General features: G+C 38.1%; 1 protein-coding gene and 1 pseudogene across 12 annotated transcripts in view; both read right to left on the bottom strand.

Annotated features, from left to right (window-relative positions):
- MAPK10 (mitogen-activated protein kinase 10) overlaps window positions 1-21330 on the bottom strand; it is a 366398-nt gene that overhangs the window by 276372 nt on the left and 68696 nt on the right. The window lies entirely within an intron of this gene.
- LOC101429153 (ataxin-7-like protein 1) lies at window positions 14910-17453 on the bottom strand (annotated as a pseudogene).

Genomic DNA, 21330 nt, shown 5'->3' with positions numbered 1-21330 from the left:
TACTTCTTCCCTTCTAGTGGGGATGACTTTTATTTCTTTTTCTTGTTTAACTGCTCTAACTAGAACTTCCAGTAAAATGTTGAATAATAGTGGTGAGTGTGCACATCCTTTTCTAGTTCCAGATTTTAGAGGGAAATCTTCCGGTCTTTCACCATTGAGTATGATGTTAGTGATAGGTTTTTCACATATGTCCTTTATCATATTGAGGAAGTTTCCTTCTATTTCTATTTATCTAAGTGATTTTATCAAGAAGGGGTGCTGGGTTTTGTTAAATTCCTTTGTGTCAATTGAGATGATCATGACCTCCCCTCTTTGTTCTGTTAATGTGGTGTATTATATTAATTGATTTTCTTCTGTTAAAACACCTTGCATGCCTAGGATAAAACCTACCTGATCATGGTTGTGACAATTTGAAGCTGGGTGGACCCTAGAAGATCATATCCTAAAAGCTAATCCATCTGGGTGGGTATGAACCTTTTGTAGGTAGGAACCTTCAATTAAATTACTACTATTAAAGGTTTTTGATCAGATTCTTCAGTAAGGCATGACCAGGTAAGGTATGACTCAAGTCTTAATCCTCTTACTGGAGGCCATTATAAACAGGATGGATATGGAGAGACAGAGCAGAAAGAGAAAAGACCCAGTAGCTCAGAGAGGAACCCATAAAAGCTCAGAGAGAAAGTCACAAGAGCAAGAAGGTGAAATCAATGGAAGCCAGGGGAAAGAAAGTCACAGAAGGAACAGTCAGACATTAAAAGCAATGGAGCCTGGAGGAGAAGACAGAGACCAGCAAACATCACCATTGTGCCCTATCATTTGAGAGAACTTCAGGATTGCCAACAGCTAATTTTGGGGGAGAGAGCTTCACCTGAAACCTTGATTTTGACATTTTTTTCAGCCTTGGAACGGTAAGTTTATAAGTTAATAAATCCCCATTGTAAAAACCACCTCATTTCTGGTACATTACCTTAGCAAGCTTAAACAGTGGTGTATAATTCTTTCAATATGCTGGATTTTATTTGTTAGCACTATGCTGAGGATTTTGTAACTGGATTCATAAGGGATATTGGTCTCTAATTTTCTGTTCTTGTATCTTTTTCCGGTTTTAGTATGAGGGTTATATAGGCCTTATAGAATGAATTAGGGTGTGTTCTCTCTTCAATTTTTGAAGGAGCTTGAGGAGGATTGGTGTGACTTCTTTTAATGTCTGGGAAAATTCACCTGCGAAGTAATTTGGTCCTAGGCTTCTCTTTGTTGGGAGGTATTTGAATATGGACTCAATCTATTTACTTGTTTTTGGTGGGTTGAGATCTTCTATTTCTTCTTAGGTCAATGTAGGTACTTTGTGTGTTTCTTAGGAATTTGTCCATTTCACTTAGGTTATCTCATTTGTTGGTTGAGCAGGTTATTGTATCCTCTTATTATCCATTTTATTTCTGTTGGTCAATAATAATATTCCCCATCTTACCTTGGATTTTTTTTTTGTTTTTGTTTTTTTTATTTTATTTTTTTTTAAATATTTATTTATTATTATTATTTTTTAATTACATTAAAAAATATATATGAGGTCCCATTCAACCCCACCGCCCCCGCCCCCCACTCCCCCCACAGCAACACTCTCTCCCATCATCGTGATACATCCATTACACCTGGTAAGTTCATCTCTGAGCATCACTGCACCCCATAGTCAATGGTCCACATCATAGCCCAGACTCTCTCACGTTCCATCCAGTGGGCCCTGGGGGGATCTACAGTGTCCCGTAATTGTCCGTGAAGCACTATCCAGGACAACTCCACGTCCCGAAAACGCCTCCACATCTCATCTCTTTCTCCTGTTCCCCACACCCAGCAGCCCCCATGGCTACCGTTCCCACACCCATTCCACATTTTCTCTGTGGACATTGGATTGGTTGTGTCCATTGCACACCTATGTCAAGTGAGGGCTTAGATTCCACATGGGTACTGGATGCACTCTTCCCGCTTCTAGTTGTAGACACTCTAGGCTCCATGGTGTGGTGGTTGACCTTCTTCAACTCCATGTTAGCTGAGTGGAGTAAGTCCAATAAGTCAAAGTGTAGGAGCTGAAGTCTGTTGAGTCTCTGGGCCTGGGTGTCATATTATCAGTCCAGAGATTCAAATCCCCTACATATATCTTAAACTCAGCACCAACTACAGTTCCAATAAAGTAGCATGCAAGTCTTGTGAAAAGAGATCCCCTCTGAGTCCATTTCCATCACGCAGAAACACCAGCTCCAAAGAAGGGCCATCTGTCATGGCAGTGAACCCCTTCTGCCATGACCATAGAACCCGTGGGTCTCTTTATCCCTCAAAAGAACCAATACCTGGGGTTGTATCTACCTTATCTGTCTCTTAGACTCTGTTCAGTTGTACATAGGGGTATTCCTTCTGACAACCTCCAGACTCTTTTTTAGAGACTCACAGCCTTATAATCTCATTTCTCCTTTCCATTTCCCCCTTACATTAGGTCAAACCGCTTCCCGAAGTCATGTTATTATATGTAGACAGGTATATTCTGCTGTTCCGCATTGAATCTTTAATTCAAGGTCATTTTCTAGTTGCTTCTTCAGCTGGTATGTGGTAGTGATCCCTCGGTGCCAGGGAGGCTCATCCCCGGGTGTCGTGTCCCACGCTGGGGGGAATGCATCACATCTACACGCTGAGTTTGGCTGTGAGAGTGGCCACATTTGAGTAACATGCAGGCTGTCAGGAGGAAACCCCCAGGCACAATGCTACTCTAGGCCTTGTTCTTATTGCAGGTGCATAGGCTCAAAAGTGTAGCCATTAGTATCAAGAGCCCACTGTTGGGCCCTCCTTCCTTCCTGGTTCTTGCCGTTGCACCTGGAGGACTGCCGCTGCTCTCCCAGGGCCCACAACAGTGACCCCCCGGCCAGGAGCCCAGTACCCCCCCAGCTGTTGTTTTTAATTGTTTCCACTATGAGTATATATAGGCATTACCATATACCCTGGGCATATGCCCTGTATAACTCCCTGTCAACCATATATATCCTGTCAATAACATCCCATATCAGTATTCCTCCGCTGCCATTGTTGAACCACTCTGTGATCCAAAACTTCCCGTAAAGTGAATCCCAACATAATGTCAGCTTCAGAAGAGTCTTAGATCACCAAAATTCATATATACAATATACAGTATTTCCCCAGATCCACCATAAAACCTTTTCCCTTCCACAGCAATAATCTTTTAACTTATTCATATCATATTTCCTGAAACTGATGTACAGATTCCGAAACTATAGTTTTCAAACAAGGTAACATTTGTGCTTACTATGTGGTCCATACTTTAGGTTGTACAGTTTTCTAAATTTTTTAGTCATCCTATGTTTTGTCTTATGGTTTTCATTATTGGTCTGTCGTCCCCTATATGTTTTTGGTGTAATATTAGCTGTTTTATATTCATCCTCGTGTACTCTCACATAACTCCTCTTTTGCCCCCTTATTTACCTTTGTTCTATCCATTGCACGTCCGTTTTCCGCTCCCCTTAGGGCCCACAACGCCTGCCAATCTAATGCCCTTTACCTTGGATTTTATTTATTTGTGTACTGTCTTTGCTTCTATGTCAGTCTATCTAAAGATTTGTCAATTTTATTGATATTTTCAAAGAACCAACATTTGATTGTGTATATTCTCCCCTTGCTTTTGTTTTTTATCTATTTCATTATCTCCTCTCTAATCTTTATTTCCTTCCTTCTACATGCTTTGTTTAGTTTGCTCTTCTTTTTCCAGAGGCTCTATTAATGAGGTTAGATCTCTCATTTGAGATTCTTTTTTAAAGTAAGCATTTAGAGCTATAAATTTCCCTCTAACACTACCTTTACTGCATCACATATATTGTTTTTATTTTCATGCACTGCAATATGTTTCCTAATTTTCTTGTGAGTTCTCCTTTTACCCATTGATTGTTTTACATTACATTGTTTAATTTCTACATAATTTTGAATTGTCCAGTTATCTCATGTTATTTATTTCTAACTCCATCCCACTGCGGTCAGAGAAGATATGTTGTATGATTTCAATTTATTTTTAAATTTATTGGGACTTTTTGGTGACCTATCATATGTTCTATCCTGGCAAATAATCCATGTGCACTAGAGAAGAGTGCTTATTCTGTTATCTTTGGGTAAAATGTTCTACATATGTCTGTTAGATCTATTTGATCTATAGTATATCACTGAAGTCTTCTATTTCTTTGCTGATCTTCTATGTAGATGTTCTATCCATTATTGAAAGTGATGCATTGAAGTCTCATATTAGTAATGTGAAACTGTATTTCTCCTTTATAATCTGTCAATATTTGCTGGAATATTTTGGGGTTCTGCCATTAAGTTGTATATATTTATAATTTTGTCTTCTTGTTGAATTTACCCTTTTATCAGTTCATAATAACCTTCTTTGTTCGTTATAACAGCTTTTGACTTAAAGTCTATTTTATATGATATTAGTATAGCTACCCCAACTCTGTTTTGGTTACTATTTGCATGGTATATTTTTGCCATGCTGCTTCTGCCTATTGGCAAATCTGGGAGGAAAAACCAATGACAAATTTCCTGGTACAGTCTTTCAGGCTGCCATCCAATAGAGATGTACATTGACATACAGGCACCAAGTATGTGCATAGGGGTTACTTTGCTGTCGGAACAGGGCCAGTGACCCACAATGGGAGAATTGGAGGGGGTGGTATAATGGCCAACAAAGACACCATGAGCTTTCCCTACCACTTTTTAAAATACATGTATATTTTTTTATTTTTAAAGAAGCTTTACATTACATAAATACATAAAAAATACAGGGGATTCCCGTATATCCTGCTCCCTCCCCCTCCCATGCTTACCCCCATTAACAGTATCTTTCGTTAGCATGGTACATTTGTTATAATTGATGAACACATATTGAAGCATTGCTACTAACCATGCAGAGAAATGCTGCCTTTTCTTGATTTGGCACTCATCCAGCTACTGCAAATCTTTAAATGTTTTCCAGAACTCTGAGGAAGTTTGCGCTATCATTTTTTGCTACTTGCTCAAAGATTCTGTGGGGAGACAGGATAGCATCTTGGTCAACCGTAAGCCCATCTGCATTTTGGCAAAGCTTCTCAAGTTTGTCCTCTACACTATTCTGTGCATCAGTTTCCTCATCATAATAGGAATAATACCACCTACCTCATACATTATTGAGGGGCTTAAAATATTTTAGACATAAAGTAAATAGTCTTGAACAGTAGCTTGCTCATAACATATTTAGTTCAATAATTAATGATTTTTTATTTTTTAATTTTATTTTATCTTTTTAAAGATATTTTATTTCTCTCCCCTTCTCCCCGTTGTCTGCTCTCTGCGTCCATTTGCTGTGTGCTCTTCTGTGTCCGTTTGCATTCTTGTCATGTGGCACCGGGAAACTGTTGATTTTTTCATTGTGTAATCTTGCTGAGTCAGCTCTCCATGTGTGCAACACCACTCCTGGGTAGGCTGTGCTTTATTCACGCAGGGCTGCTCTCCTTGCAGGGGGCACATGGGGCACCCCTACACAGGGGACACCCCTGCATGGCACAGCACTCCTTGCATACAGCAGCACTGCATGTGGGCCAGCTCACCACACGGGTCAGGAGGCCCTGGGTATCAAACCCAGGACTCTCCGCATGGTAAGCAGATGCTCCATCAGTTGAGCCACAACTGCTTCCCTTCAATAATTAATGATTATGTTGATTATTATCATCTGTATTATTGTTGCTGTTTTTACCACTGATTCTGTCTCTACACAGAGTCAACTCCTCTGTGAATATAGAAAACAGTGTACTGGTAAGATGTGAATAAGAGCACCTATATAATCAGAAGATTACAAACCAGTTTTCACGTGGTATCGATCTTTATTTCTGCCAAGGACATGGAGTGTCAGAAAAACAAAGGATCTTCATACCAGCATTCAGTAGAGCAGGATTTTTTTTCTTTCTTTCAATGACTAATATTCACTCTATTTTTAGTCATGTTCCCATAGCTTTGCAATGAGTGGAAAGTCCCCTGGAATCTAGCAAAAGTGATTTATTATGCCTCATTTTTATCCCTGTTCTGACTTTTCATGTCTTCCTCTTTATACAGGCATTTATACTGGAAGGTGCAAATTAATATATTAAGGGAAGCTGGTGAATGCTATTTTAAACCAAAAACATGGAATCTTGGCTATTAAAGGATATTCTTCAGCAAAGTTTGCAGCTTGTTAAAATATTTCTAAGATTTCTCTCCATTCTCAGGAGGATGGTAACTTCTGGGAAAGATTACAGAGTAGGGAGCTCCAGGACTTACTCTTTCCACCAAAGCAAGTATTAAACAGGTAGGAACTGTCTGAAACAACTATTTTGAAGTTCTAGAGGCCTGCAGAATATTGTAGAGCACCAGGGAAGAGTGGGAAGAAGAGGCTGACAAATGATAGTAAAGAAGAGGAAATTGTTCTCTCCACATAGCAGCTACCAGAGCCCATCACCACTCTCATGACAGGACACCTTGGGGTCCAGAAAAGGACATAAAAATCCTCTTCCCTAAGAATAGAGGTCAGTATAGCCTATCACTGATCACAGCTTGGTTAGCAAACTTGGATTGATGGCAGCTATTGTTTTAATGTACCCTGGACAAAGGCAGTGGCAGCCATTGTTTCAACCCTCCCAGACAGGGACAGAAGTAATGGAGATTGAAAGAACCAGTGCTTACTCACGTCTGTGGGGGACAGTTAGCTGAAGGGCTGCCTTTGCTGGGCATACTGGGAAAATCACCTTTGGAAAGCCCTCAGAGAAGCTTTTTGCAATGTTCCTGATCACTAATCAGGGCACTTTGGAGCAGGTCTGCAACCACTTCATGGGTTCCTGGCCCTAATTTAGCTAGGAAATACAGACTTAAGAAAGTTCTCTCTGGAGTGACCCTCTTCCAGAATTTGCCCTCCAGGGAAAAAGAACTAGAGATTCAAAAGTTGTGAAAAAAACTATAAATGTGGACAGTCTGGGATAAAGACCTACCAGCTTCAAACAACTGGGAGAGGGAAGTCTGTCACCTGGGAAACAGAGGGGCCAACTCCTGTAAACAGAAGAACTCCAAAACAAGTAACAAGGAAAAGCCCAGGACAAGACAGAGGGTGAGAAAGACAGGAAAAACCCTGTACAGTGTAATCGCCTTCAGCACACCTTCCTGATAGGAGACCTGAAGTTCAAGAAAATATTCTTATCACCAGATGATTACAAAACCAAGAAAAAAAATATACAAGGGAATAAATTCCAGAGTGGACATTTTAGAATATTAAATGTAGACTGTGAAAAAAGAGTACAAGACAAAGAAACAGGAAATGATGGCATATCCAAAGGAAAAGGATAAAAATACAGAAAACACCAACAATAAAGATGAGACTGTGGACATACCAAACAAACCCTTTTAAAAAAATGACCTTAACAATGCTCAAGGAGATGAAGGAAAGTGGTAATAAAGGAATAAAATATATAAAGACAAAGAAAAACACGCAGCAAATGGACACAGAAAACAGACAACTTAGGGAGGGGAGGGGAGAGAAATAAATCTTTAAAAAAAAAGAGTACAAATACAAGAATGTTCTTCTATGAACTAGAACAAATGTATGTCACTCTTACAAGGTGGTAAGATATGATAATGCATGGGAAAATTACAATTAATGTATCTTATGGACTATAGTTAACAACAAAATTATAATCAGTGTCAAAGAAGATAATATATCAATGCTAAGGGTCAATAAATGGGGATACGAGATTCTTTAAAAAAAAAAAGGATATAAGGAAAACAACGAATATACAATATGAGTGTCTAAGTAAAGAGATAGAAATATTTTAAAAGAACCAAGCAAAACTACTGGACTTGAAGATCACAATAACTGAAATGAAAATTTCCCAGGAGGCTTTCAAGAGCAAAATGGAGCTGGTAGGAGAAAGAATCAGTGAACTTGAAGACAAGACATTTGAAATGCTTCAGGCTGAGAAAAAGGAAGGAAAAGGAAAATATTAAAACTGAAAAATATCCTAAGACAGATATGAGACACCATATAGCATACAAATATTTGCATTATAGGAGTCTCAGAAGGAGAAGTAAAAGAGGAAGGGAAGAAGGCATAGTCAAAGAAATAATGATAGAGAACCTCCAAAATTTAGCAAAAGACATAAATATCCACATCCAAGAAGCTCAGAGAATGAGAACACCAAATGGAATAAACGTGAAGAATATACGCCCCATCAAATATTGATTACACTATCTAATGCAAAGTCCAAGGAGAGGTTTCTGAAAGCGTCAAGAGAAAGCAAGCATGATATACAAGGAAGTCCCAATTAAAATTGAGTCTTATTTCTCATCAGAAACCACTGAGACAAAAGCAGTGGGTTGAAATACTTAAAGTGCTGAAAGAAAACAACTATCAGGCAAGACCTTTATGTCCAGCAAAACACTTTTTCAAAAATGAGGGAGAGAATAAAACATTCTCAGATAAACAAAAGCTGGGGGTTAATACCACTAGACCTACCCTACAAGCAATGCTAAAGGGAGTTCTTCAGACTGAAATGAAAGGATACCAGACAGTGATTCAAACAGAATAAAGAATAAAGAAATAAAGAACTGTGGTAAAGATAACCATTTGGGTAATTATAAATGCTAACATTATTGTATTGTGTTGTTTGGTGTGTAAGTTCACTTCTTTCTTCCCACAGGTGCTAAAATGCAAATATGAAAAAGTAATAAAAAATCCATGTTTTTGTACATACAATGTACAAAAATACAAATGGTAACAAGTACCAAAAAAAGGTGGGGGAACAAACAGGTATGGAGAGGGAAATATATGTGCCTACTACTGAAGTTAAGTTGCTATCAAAACAAATATGGTGAGTATATATTTAGGATGTTAAATTTGAACCCTATGGTACCCACAAGGAAAATAAATGAAAAACATATCCAGAAGAAAAGAGAAGCCACTCAATACAGTATAGAACAAAAAAAAAAAAAACAAATAAATATAAAAATAGGCATTAATAGAATCAAGGAACAAAAAAGGTCCAACTTAAAAAAATTTAGCATTTGCTAAATAGCAAAAATGGCAAGTGAAATTCTTATATTATCACTAGTTAATGGATTTAAATGTAAATGGATTAAGCTTTCAGGTCAAAGTGCAGAGATTGGCAGAATGGATAAAAAAGGATGACCCAAATATACACTGTCTGCAAGAATCTCACCTTAAATTCAAAGCTACAAGTAGGTTGAAGATGAAAGGATGAGATCAAATATACCATTCAAGTAGTAACCAAAAGAGAGCTGGAGTGACTATATTTATATCAGGTAAAATAGACTTTATGTCAAAAACATTAATGAGGGGCAAAAAAATGGTCATTATATACTCATAAAGGGGACTTTGCAACAGGAAGATATAACAATTATAAGTTTATATGAAACCAAGTGCAAAGCCCCAAAATATATGAAGCAAATACTGCCATATTTTAGGGAAGAAATTGATAATTCTACATTAATAATAGGAGATTCTAACACACCACTCTTAATAATGGATAGAACACTAGTCAGAAGATCAATAAGGAAGTATAAGAATGAATAATACCCTAACTAGATCTAGCAGATATATAACAAATACTGTACCTAACAAAAAGATGATACACATTCTTCATAAGTACACATGGATCATTCTCTAGGATGGACCATATCTTGGTTGCAAAACATGTCTCAATAAGTTTAAAATATTGAAATCATATAATGCATGTTTTCTAGCTACTGTGAAATGAAGCGAGAAATAAATAAGAGAGGTGGAAATGGAAAATTTATCAACACTCATAGTTTAAACATACTCTTAAACAACCAATGGGTTAAAAAGGAAATCAGATATGAAATTAGGAAATATCTTGAGTGAATGGAAATGAAAATACAACATATCAAAACTTACGGGATGCAATGAAGGCAGTGCTGAGAGGTAAATATATAGCTCTAAATGCTTATGTCAAGACAGAAAAAGATTTTGAATCAGAGACCTAACCTCAAAACAGGAAGGATTAGAAAAAGAATAGCAAATTAAACACAAAGCAACCAGAAGGAAGGAAATAAAGATTAGAGTAGAAATAAATAAAACAGAAGACAAAAAACAATGAAGTGAATCAACAAAAGTTGGTTCTTCGAAAAGATCAATGCAATTAACAAACGTTTACCTAAACTGGCAAAGAAAAAGAGAGAAGATACAAATAACGAAAATGAAAAGGGGGACATTACTACCAACATCATTGAAATAAAAATGACTATAAGAGTGTGACCATTTGAAGCTGGATGGACCCCAGAAAATTATTATCTTAAAGTTAATCCATTCCTATGGATGTAGTCCCATTTTAGGTGGGACCTTTGATTAGGTTCCTTGAGTAAAGTGTGGCTCCTTTATAGGAGAATGAAATTCAGATTGAGAGAGAACTAGGGAATCAGGAAGGTGAATGCAAGGAAGAGGGACACTCGAGCAGATACCTCTATTGTCAGAGGAGTCCAGGATCTCACAGCTGGTCTTCAGGGAGAAAGCATCGCCTGATGATGCCTTCATTTGGACATTTCTTAGTCTTGGAACTATAAGCTTGTAAGCTAATAAATAATATTGTCAAAGCCAGCCTATTTCTGGTATATTGCTTTGGGCAGCCTAGCAGACTAAAACAAAGAGGATACTATGGACAACTGTATGTCAATAAATTTGATAACCTAGATGAAATGGGAAAATTCTTACAAACACAATAACTACCAACACTGATTTAAGAAGAAATAGAAGATCTCAACAAATGAATTATTAGTGAAGAGTTTGAATCAGTCATCAACAACCTTAGGGAATTTCTACCAAACACTCCAAGAAGACTGAACTCCAATTCTGATAAACTCTTCCAAACAATTTAAGAGGAGGGAGCACTCTCTAACTAATTCTACGAGGCCAACATCACACTCATACCAAAATGAAATAAAGATACCACAAGAAAAGTAAAGTACACACCAAGATCTCTTATAAATATAAGAACCAAATTCAACAGCATTTTAGAAGAATTATATATCATGATCAAGTGGAATTTATCCCTGGTATATAAGGTTACTGCAACATATGAAAATCAATTAATGTAATCTAGAACATTAACAGAATGAAGGATAAAAATCATAGGATCATCTCAATTGATTCAGAAAAGGCATTTGACAAATTACAGCATTGTTTCTTGATAAAAACACTTAGAACACTAGGATCCTCAACATGATAAAGGGCATATGAAACAAGTCCCCTGCTAATATACTGCTTAATGGTGAAAGGCTGAAAGCTTTCCCTCTAAGATCAGGAACATGACAAGGATACCCACTGTCACCACTGTAATTCAACATTGTACTGGAAGTTCTTGCCAGACCAATAGATGAGAAAAAGAAATAAAAGGCATCCACACTGGAAAGGAAGAAGTAAAACTTTCCCTATTTGCAGATGATATGATCCTATATACAGAAAAACCGGACAAAACCAGAACAAAGCCCCTAGAGCTAATAAATGAATTCAGCAAAGTGGCAAGGTACCAGATCGACAGACAAAAATCAGTAGTATTTCTAAATACAAGCAATGAACAATTGGAAGAAAAAGGTCCATTCACCATAGCAATTAAAGAATCAAATATCAAGGAATAAATTTAACCAAGGATGTAAAGGACTTGTACACAGAAAACATTGTGAAAAGAAATTAAAGAAGACCTAAATAAATAGAAGGGCATTCTGTGTTCATGTATTGAAAAACTAAATATAAGCAAGATGCCAATACTACTCAAAGCAATTTATAGATTCAATGCAATCTTTATCAAGATTACTACGACCTTCCTTGCAAAAATGGAAAGGTCAATGATAAAATTTATATAGACGGTAGGGGGCCCTGAGTAGCTAAAGCCATCTTGAAAACAGAAGAACAAAGTTGGAGGACTACTCACACTTACTGATCTTAAGACTTATTATAAAGGTACAGTAATCAAAACAGCATGGTTCTGGCACAAAGACAGACATATATAGACCAATAGAATAGAATTGAGAACTCAGAAATCAACCCTCACATTTATGTCCAACAGATTTTTTGACAAGGTAGCAAAGACCTCTCAATGGGGGAAGTCTCTTCAACAAACGGTGCTGGGAAAACTTGATGTTCATTTGTAAAAAAAAAGAAGGACCTCTACCTTGCACCATATACAAAAGTCAACTCAAATTGGGTCAAAGACATTAATATAGGAGCGAGAACAATCAAACTCTTGGGGAAGCATCTTCAGGATCTTGTATTAGGCAATGATTTTTTAGGCTTTACACCCAAAGCACAAGTGAAAAAATAAAAAATAGATAAAGGGGACCTCATCAAAATTAAAAACTTTTATTCCTCAATGGACTTTATTATGAAAGTAAAATGAAAACCTACACAATGGAGAAAATATTTGGAAGCCACATAACTGATCAAGGTTTAATATCCAAAATATATAAAGAAATCCTTCAGCTTAATAACAAAATAAGAAACTACCCTATTTAATAATGGGCAAATGATTTAAACATATGTCTCTCCAAAGAAGATATACAAATTGCCAGAAAGCACAAGAAAAGATACTCAACATCATTAGCATCATGGAAATACAGATCAAAACCACAATGACATACCATTTTTACCCATTAGACTGACTGCTATGAAAAAAACAGGATGTGGAGGAATAGAAATATTCATTGCTGATGGCAATGTAAAATAGTCAGCCACTGTGGAACAGCTTGGTGGTTCCTTAGTAAGATAAGCATAGAAATACCATGAGATCCATCAATCCCACAAGTAGGTATATACACAAAAGTATTTATTGAAAGCAGGGACTCAAACAGATATTTGCACACCAATGCCCACAACAGCATTACTCAAAATTTCCAAAAGATGGAAGCAGCCCAAGTGTCTCTCAGTCAATGAATGTATTAATAAAATGTGAGATATATATGCAATGAAATATTAAAAAGGCATAAAAAGGAATAAAGTCCTGATACATGAGCCAACACAATAAACCTTGAAGACATCATGTTGAATGAAATAAACCAGACACAAAAGAAAAATATTGTTTGATCTCACTGATAAGAGAAAATTATAATAAGCCAACTAGAGTCACAATCTAGAATATATATTACCAAAGGATTGGTTGGGGATAGGGAATGGGAAGTTAAGACTTAAAATATACAGGGTTCCTTTCTGGAATAATGGAAATGTTTTGGTAATGGATGGTGGCAATAGTAGCACAACATTGTGAATGCAATTAACAGCACTGAAATATATATCTGACTATGATTAAAAGGGGTAATATTAGATTGTATATATGGTAACATAACAAAATACCCTACATAAACAGTGAACCCTAAGTTAAACCATGAACTTTACTTAATAGTACAATTATAAAATTTTGCTATCATCAGAAAAATACAATTGGTGTGACCTATGGACTGTGGTTAACAGCAATACTGTAATATTAATGCATCTATACTGAAGATGTACTGTGTTGATTATGCGGGGAGAGGGGGAGTGAAAAAATATGCCAAATGTATGCTATGGACCAAGGTTGATGGTAATAGTTTGATGATATTATCTCATAACCTGTAACAAATGTTCCCTCACTGTGTGGTGTGTTGATGAAGGGATGTTGTATGGGAATTCTACACATGTGCATGATTGTTCACAATCATGTAATAAATGATAAGTTCACAAATTCTATAATAAAAATGTATTTTAAAAAATAACTGTGGGTGGGAGGAAAAATACATCAAACATAAGATATGAACTATAGTTGGCAGTAAGATTTTGATAATCTTTCATAATTTGTATCAAATATCTCACAACAATGCAAGGTGTTGTGGTGAGTTGATGTATGAGACCCCTGTATGATATTATGCATATTTGCTTTGTAAGTTTACAACTTTTACTATATACTTATTGTTTATGTATGTTCAAATAAGGATATTATACTTCAATAATTTTTTAATATGCTATCGTCAATTTTAACAAATGTTCCATATCAATGCAAGTTGGCAGTAGTGGGGTGGTGTATGGGAATCCTGTATTTTGTGCATAATTATTCTGTAAACTCACAACTTCTCCAATAAAGAAAAAAAGAAAAGAAAAAGAATGAAAGAATAAGTCACACACATTAAAAAAAACCTCAGGAGGCTGTGCTTATTTGAACAGATATTATACAGACCCAGAGTAATTTCATTAAAGAAATTCAAAAAATCCTAATATCTGTACAGTTACTTCTAGTTTTAAAGACCTGTATGGGCCAACAAATCACATTTCTGCTGGCTACCAGTTTGCAGCTATAGCAGTAGACTGTAAATGGATAGCTTCCAATTCTGGATCTGAAGCTGACTTGTCTAGTGCCTGGCACAGCATTGGCTTTCTAGCCTAGACCAGTACATCTCAACAATGCTTTGGTGATAGGGTCCTTTAGGAATTGCTGTCCACCTTATGTCCATAGAGATTGTTTTTCTCTCCCTGTCACTACCTGAAGAGCCAGTGTTTCTGAATGATAATGATAATAATAACTATAGCAACTAATATTTGTGTGTGTTCTCTGTGCCAGGCAGTTTTAAGTGCCTCATAACAACCTCATAACAACCATAGCAGGTAGGTTCTATAAATATCCCCATTTTACTCATGAGGAAACCGAAGCAGAGAAAAGTAAAAAAAAAAAAAACTTGTACAAGGTCACATAGCTAGTAAGTGATAGGGCTAGTAAATGGTACAGCAGAGAGTCAAATCTTGTCACCCTGACTCCAGAGTTTTGTTCTTAATCATAAAGCCAGACTGACTGAAAGACTGTGGAATTATCCTGTTTCTTTTTCTTTTTCTTTTTTTTTTTCCTTTTTCTTTTTCTTCAAAACTGAAAATTGGTCAGTTAAAGAGAAGAAAGGCCAGAACCACAGGTAGGGAACAGGAAATCTTGACTTTCCCCCAGTGCCTCTCCCTCCCCCCTTCTGCTCTGGTCTCCTGAGATGGAATCAGGAGGCCAAGAATTAGGCTGCTATTATTCCCAGCCTGCCGAGAGGAGGCGCTGTGAACCAGCTTGCGCACCAGCACAAGAAGGCCAGGGGGGTTCTTTTGGTGAACGCTGTTCTACCAAGCATTGCACTGATTCTACAGGCTTTGCTGCTAGAACTCGAGTTCTCACGCTTTTTTCCTTCTGATCTGTCAAAAGAGAGGGACATAGAAGGCATGGCATTGTGTGAGGCCAAAGAGAGGTTCCCTGCGTGAGCATGAGAGAGGGCACAGAGAGGGGACAAGAATCGCTGCTGCTGCCCACCGCGCCCACGTGTCTCCCTGAGTCGGCGGCGCCGCGGGGCAGCGAGGTCGGTCCTGAGGGCACCAGTTCGTCCCTGTGTGGGCTCACGCCATCATCTGAGTTGTGTACGGCAGACTGTTACAGGAAGGGGCCTCCTGATAGTTCAAAGCTTGAACTAGCATTCAAAACACAATTCTCTTCGTGGGGCCCTGATCATGGAGACGAGAGGGAGCTCTGCTGGGATAATAAGGATGAGGAAGAGGAGGACGTCGAAGACTGCAGCTTCCTCGTTTTGTTACTTGGAGCCTCCTCGTTTCCGGCAGACAGGTCTTTGACTTCTGAGGATTTCCTGATTTGGGTTTTGGATGGCTTGTGGGATTAGGAAGGGATGACAGCTGGTATCGGGGATGGGGCCTTGAAGGTTCAGTGCACGATGCTGAGGGTTGCAGCCACATGAGGGAAAGCTGTGGTATGTGACGAGGGCGCTCGGGTCGGCAAAGTCACAGAAGCTGCGCTTGAGAGCGTGGCTGACGTCATTACGTATGAAGAGGTGAGTCTCCAGCTGACTGGAGCTGAAGGAAGACACGGCAGCGGGGTTGCTGAAAGCTGTAAAACGATCCTGGAACAGGGGTGTTGATGTGGCTGCTGGCGAGAACAGGGGACTATTCTGCTGCAGGAGGGATCTTCCTGGCTGAAAGAGAATACTGTGTTGGCATCTCCTAAAGCAGAATTAAATGCTGGTTAAAGAAAAAAGGAGTCTTGTCCATTCCTTTCCTTCCTAATGCCTTCCACGCCCCCATCGGCTGCCATCTCCCTAGGTTCAGGCCATCAGGGTTTGGCACCAAGGTTGAGAGGGCAGCGGGGTGCTATCTTTGCGGAGTTGTCACCCAGGCAGCCCCAATGTTGCTTAGTGACAGCAGATTGGTTAGGCAAGTCCTGAAAAGGGGAAGGAACCTGATGCCCTATGGCTATGGCTTCTGTGCTTCCACATTTGTGAATTCGTGTTTTCTACCATGGAGGTTAGTGCAAACTGAAAACAATTCCATCTTCTGTCACACCTAGTATTCTCTCGTGAGGCAACTCGGGAATGAGCAAAACATCAGAGATCTGGAGTGGTGTGTGGAGAAATGACAGTTTCATTTCTCAGGCTCATCAGTTCCAGTCATCTCCCCTTCATCACTGGACAGGCTGGCAAGGTCATCTCCAACCAGGGGTTGGGGGTGGGAGGAGGTGGCATTCCAGAGTGTGGCCACTGTGATCTGAAGAGGCACTGCTACTGATGCTATTTGCAAATGATGGTCTTGGAAGTAGAGTTGGGTGGCCTGGATTTTGCACCGGACACAATTTAGATTCTGCTCCAGAGTTTCCCAAAGATCCTGAAAGAGAATCCTGTGTGGGCCCGAATTGATTTGGAAGTATTTCTCTTGTTGAAGTCAGGACATGCTTTTCATCTTTAACTTCTTTTTCCCTGGGACTTGGCTCTGTACTCACCCAGAAGCAGGTCAATATGCTTTTTCTAACCTGGGACTGCCCTCTGATGGCTTAGTGACTGTGTCTCAAAGGTGAGAGATCTTGTACAAGGTTTCTTTGTCTCAGGATCCAATACTCTATGGTGTTTATCTGGGTCAAATTCTCTCTCTGAAAGTGTTCTGTAAGGCTTCTTGCTGTTTTGAGGGCCATTTTGATGTTTCTTATCTATTATGGCTGACAGATTTCCTTTGCCATTTAAGCCAGTAGCACTGGCTTAGACATCAAAACGGTTTAATTAAAGGTGGGGTGGAGGTGGTGGAGGAGGAGGGGACTGTAATAGTGGTTCTAGAGTCATTTTGATATTGGTACCATCTGCCTTCCTAGGTCAGGTGTTTCTCAAAACTGACCACAGGAACTGGAATGTATGATTTATCCCTCGATCCTTTGGCAGAAAAGACTGTGTGCTATTTGCTGCTGGAGGTACATAGATTGCCTTTGGGTGTTTGGAATGGCTTTGAGGTGCTGTGGGCAGAGTCACGGCCCCTGAGTCAGGCTTCTGTTTTCCCCTGCACTAGATGGCCTGGAATTGGAGACTAGGGACGCTGGAGAGGGAGAAGGTCTACACATTGAACCCTGTCTTCTCTGCAATTGTAGGGGCTGGCAAGTCCAAATTCTGTGGAGCAGTTCAGAGGAGGGGAAATTCTGGTCCAGGGGATGTTGAAGTCTTGGCCCCTAATTCTTTCTCCTCAGGTTCTTTAAGAATGGAGTGGGGAGAAAGGTTGTCATCTCTAGAGCCTGAACCCATCCAGCTCCTACTAATAGTAGCCTTAGGGGGTAAGTAGTTTGTGATGCTTTTTCTTGAAGGTAAAGTCAAAGGGGAAGGAGTTTAAGGGAAAAACAATGATAATTTGGAAATGGATGGAGAGCATATTACAGCCTGTTTGGGAGAATACCGGCACTTTAACAGAAATAGAGAATTCAGATCTCTGCCTTCAGAGACTTTAAGTTATATTCAAGGGGGAAGAAGTATAAACACACCGTTTTGAATCACTGAGGAAAGTAATATGATTTGCTCCAGGTGTTATAGGAGGACAAAGGAGAAGCACTTACCCACCTGGGTGAGGAAAGAGACTCCTCTGGGAAGGCTTAAAATAACAAAATCCATTTTCAAGTCTCATGGAATAATAAACAGAACATTTCCACTTTATAATCAATCAACAAAATCTTCAAAGTGTTGTCTCTGCCTACCATTATTTAATAAAAACACTACAATTCAATTGGAAGTACTTCTAGTTTTCCATTTTCTAAGTATGTATTAATTATGAATTGTTTCTATCAAAATGTCTCATCTATTCACAAAGGGTTTTTTGGGTTTTTTTGCCAGCAATGGGCCATAAAAGTGCTGCATGTCCTCTAAATATATTCTTAGATTTAAAGAGGAAGAAAAAATAAAAATATTCTTGCTCTTTTCTGTATCATAATCTTAAGAATATTCCTCATCAGATAGGAAACACAGCTGCCATCCTCTCTGAGAAAAGGGTAATGAGTAACGCTTTCTACTACATTTCTAAGCAGCAGGTGTTCTAAAAAGCTCAACCAAGTTAATTAATTATTATGTCCCTATACCTTTTAAGCACAATGCAGTTTTCATTGTTAAAATGCTAACATTAAAATTACCTCCAATAACCCATAAATCACACACCACTGGATAACTCTCCAAAAATCAATGAAAATCTAATCATCATAAATAATTCAATTTAAGGATGGCCTTCAATACTATTGGAGGTATAAGAGTCAAGATACAACTTGAAATTTCTCTAGAAATTGGAGCTAAATCTACATTGTTCGTATTTTTGTGAGAAAAATATGAATTGGATTACTGAGGCTTCAAAACACATGGAAAAGAAAATCTAACAGGGAGACAGAATGAAGAGGTTGTATATACATTCATCTGCAGTACCACTGGAATTATGATCCAAGAAGAAGGAAACTGAGTTGCCAATGGAAGAAGAGCGCAATGGGGGAAAAAACTAGATTGCCATCCAGGCATCCTAACTCTAGCTCTGGCCTTTTTACTATTTAGGAGAGGCATGCCACCTCTATGACCTCAGCTTCCTCATGTGTAAAATAAGGTATTGGACTAAATGATCACTGATATTAACCTCCATGAACTCTAGGATACTCGAATTTTATCTTAAACTTTTTATTTTTTTGTTATGTGGTAAATTTCATTCCTTTGGGCTATTAAAATTATAGCTTAAATTTTCATGTGGTTTCATAATATCATTCAACTATAATCTAAACCATAAATTGACAGCTTTCTACCCAGAACAAGATAGTTGATCATGATAATCCCAAGTCTCTCTACTAGTCTGAAGCTTTGAGAAAACACCAGATATTTTCTGAATTGCTTCTTTAAGGAACATTGAGACCAAATAATCATTAATTCATTCAAAATACTTTTATGAAGCACTCCATGTTCCCAGTCAAGACTTCTGAACACTGACAAGTCGGAGATGAATGTTATGTTCTTCTCTCCAGGGGTTCAATCTAATGAATGAGAAAAACAATTTCCAAGTGAGATATGGCTTTTTAAGTGCCATGGTAGGACTGTCAATAGGGCCCTATGAAATCTCAGAAGGGAGATCTTGATTCATTCATCCTACAAATATTTATTGAGCACTTTCTACATGCCAGACACTATTCTAAGCACTGTATATAAATTAAAAGTGAAAAAGGACCTTGCCCTAAGGGGGCAACTAAGTAAAGAACCAAATAAACATATAATATCAGATAGAAAAAAGGCTGTTATGTAAAATAAAATAGTGCAAGGGAATACAGATTGGTGGAGGATTCTGTTTTAGATGAAGTGGTCAGAGATGGCTTCCATGCTTATGTGACATTTGACAGAGACCTGAATGAAGTGAATGAGGGATGAGTGTTCCAGACAGAGAGAATATCTACAGAAAAGGCCCTACAGAAAAGGAACCTGCTTGGTGTGGGTGTAGAATAGTAACAGGGAAGGTTATAAAGATAAGGTGGGAGAGGTAGCAAGGGGTTAGATCATGTAAGGCCTTATAGGATATGGGAAGGAGGATGGATTTGCTTCTGTGAGGATGATAGGTCAGTGAAGGGCTTTGAGCTGAGGAATGACAAGATCAGATGTTTTTTTAACGAATCACTCTGGATGCTGTATGTAAAATAAACCACAATGAGGCAGAAAGCAAAAGTTCAAACAGGAGAAAATTAAGAGATAGTTTTTATATTTGTATTATATATGCATATATTTGTATATATTATCAGTTACATCATTATGAGTATACCAATATATAATGACATAAATTGTACTTCTAAATTTATAGTTATAATAGTTATATAATGACATCATATAGTACATAGTGATATATAATATTGTTATATTTCAAGAATATGATTGTGTTAATCTATTTATATATTATACCAAAATGATATATATATATATTATATGTATTATGTTTTTACTTCTTTTTTTATTCGTAGAAAAAGATGATGATGACTTGGACTAGAGTGATAGCTGCAGAGGTAGAGAGAATTGCTCATTTGAGGGAAATATTATGAATCAAGACCCAATAGGACTGGTCAATCAATATTCTGTGGGATGTGAAAGACAGGGCTCATGAAAGACTCCTAATTTTAGCTTGCACAACTCTGTGAATAATGATGCCATTTACTGAGATGGGGAAACATAAGGGGAAAGCAACTATTGGTAGAAGGGCTGAGAGTCAAAAGTTTGGTTTGGGACATAGTAAATGTGAGCTGATAAGCAGAGAGATTAAATAAGATCTCAAGAAAACAATTGGATGTATGGGTTTGGATTTCCAAGAAGTCAAGGTTGGAAATACAAATTTGATCAGTATTTAAACCACAGGAATGAGCTCCTGTAGAGAGTAGAAAGAGAAGAAAGGAATTGTGAAAATTGACCTCTAGAGTACCCCAGCATTTAGAAATCAAGAAGGGGAGAATGGGCCAGGAAACCATTGGTAAGATAAGAGGAAATCTGGAATAGTAACATATTGGTAGCGGATTATCTACTTCATGAAGTGCTGCTGAGGAGCAGAAATAATATGAGTACTAAGAATTGACCACTGGAATTAACATACTGTCCCTTCTGCCTGGAAGGCTGTGGCAGATGCCCACATAGCTAGTGCCTCTCTCTTATCAGGTCTTTACACAAAATTTACCTTCTTTTTGATGCCAGAAACATTCACTTGTCAAAAATGTCAGAAAAATGTCAGTCCAATCTCACAGTAACCTGTGCATCCTTTCCCAGCTTTATTTCTTCTCTCTCACTGTAAATAGACTAAATGCTTTACTTATTTATTGTCCATCTCCCTCATTAGAATATAAAACTCTGATTTTTTTTTCATTGCTGTCTCCTTAGCACTTAGAAAAGTGTCAGGTACCTAGTTGCCACTAAACACTCAATAAATATTGGCTGGATGAATTAATTAATCCATCAGTCACT

This window comes from Dasypus novemcinctus, chromosome 1 (genome assembly GCF_030445035.2).
Source record: "Dasypus novemcinctus isolate mDasNov1 chromosome 1, mDasNov1.1.hap2, whole genome shotgun sequence".
NCBI classification, from domain to species: domain Eukaryota; kingdom Metazoa; phylum Chordata; class Mammalia; order Cingulata; family Dasypodidae; genus Dasypus; species Dasypus novemcinctus.
The sequence above is the reverse complement of the archived record's forward strand: the minus strand, read 5'-3'. Positions and strand labels throughout refer to the sequence as shown.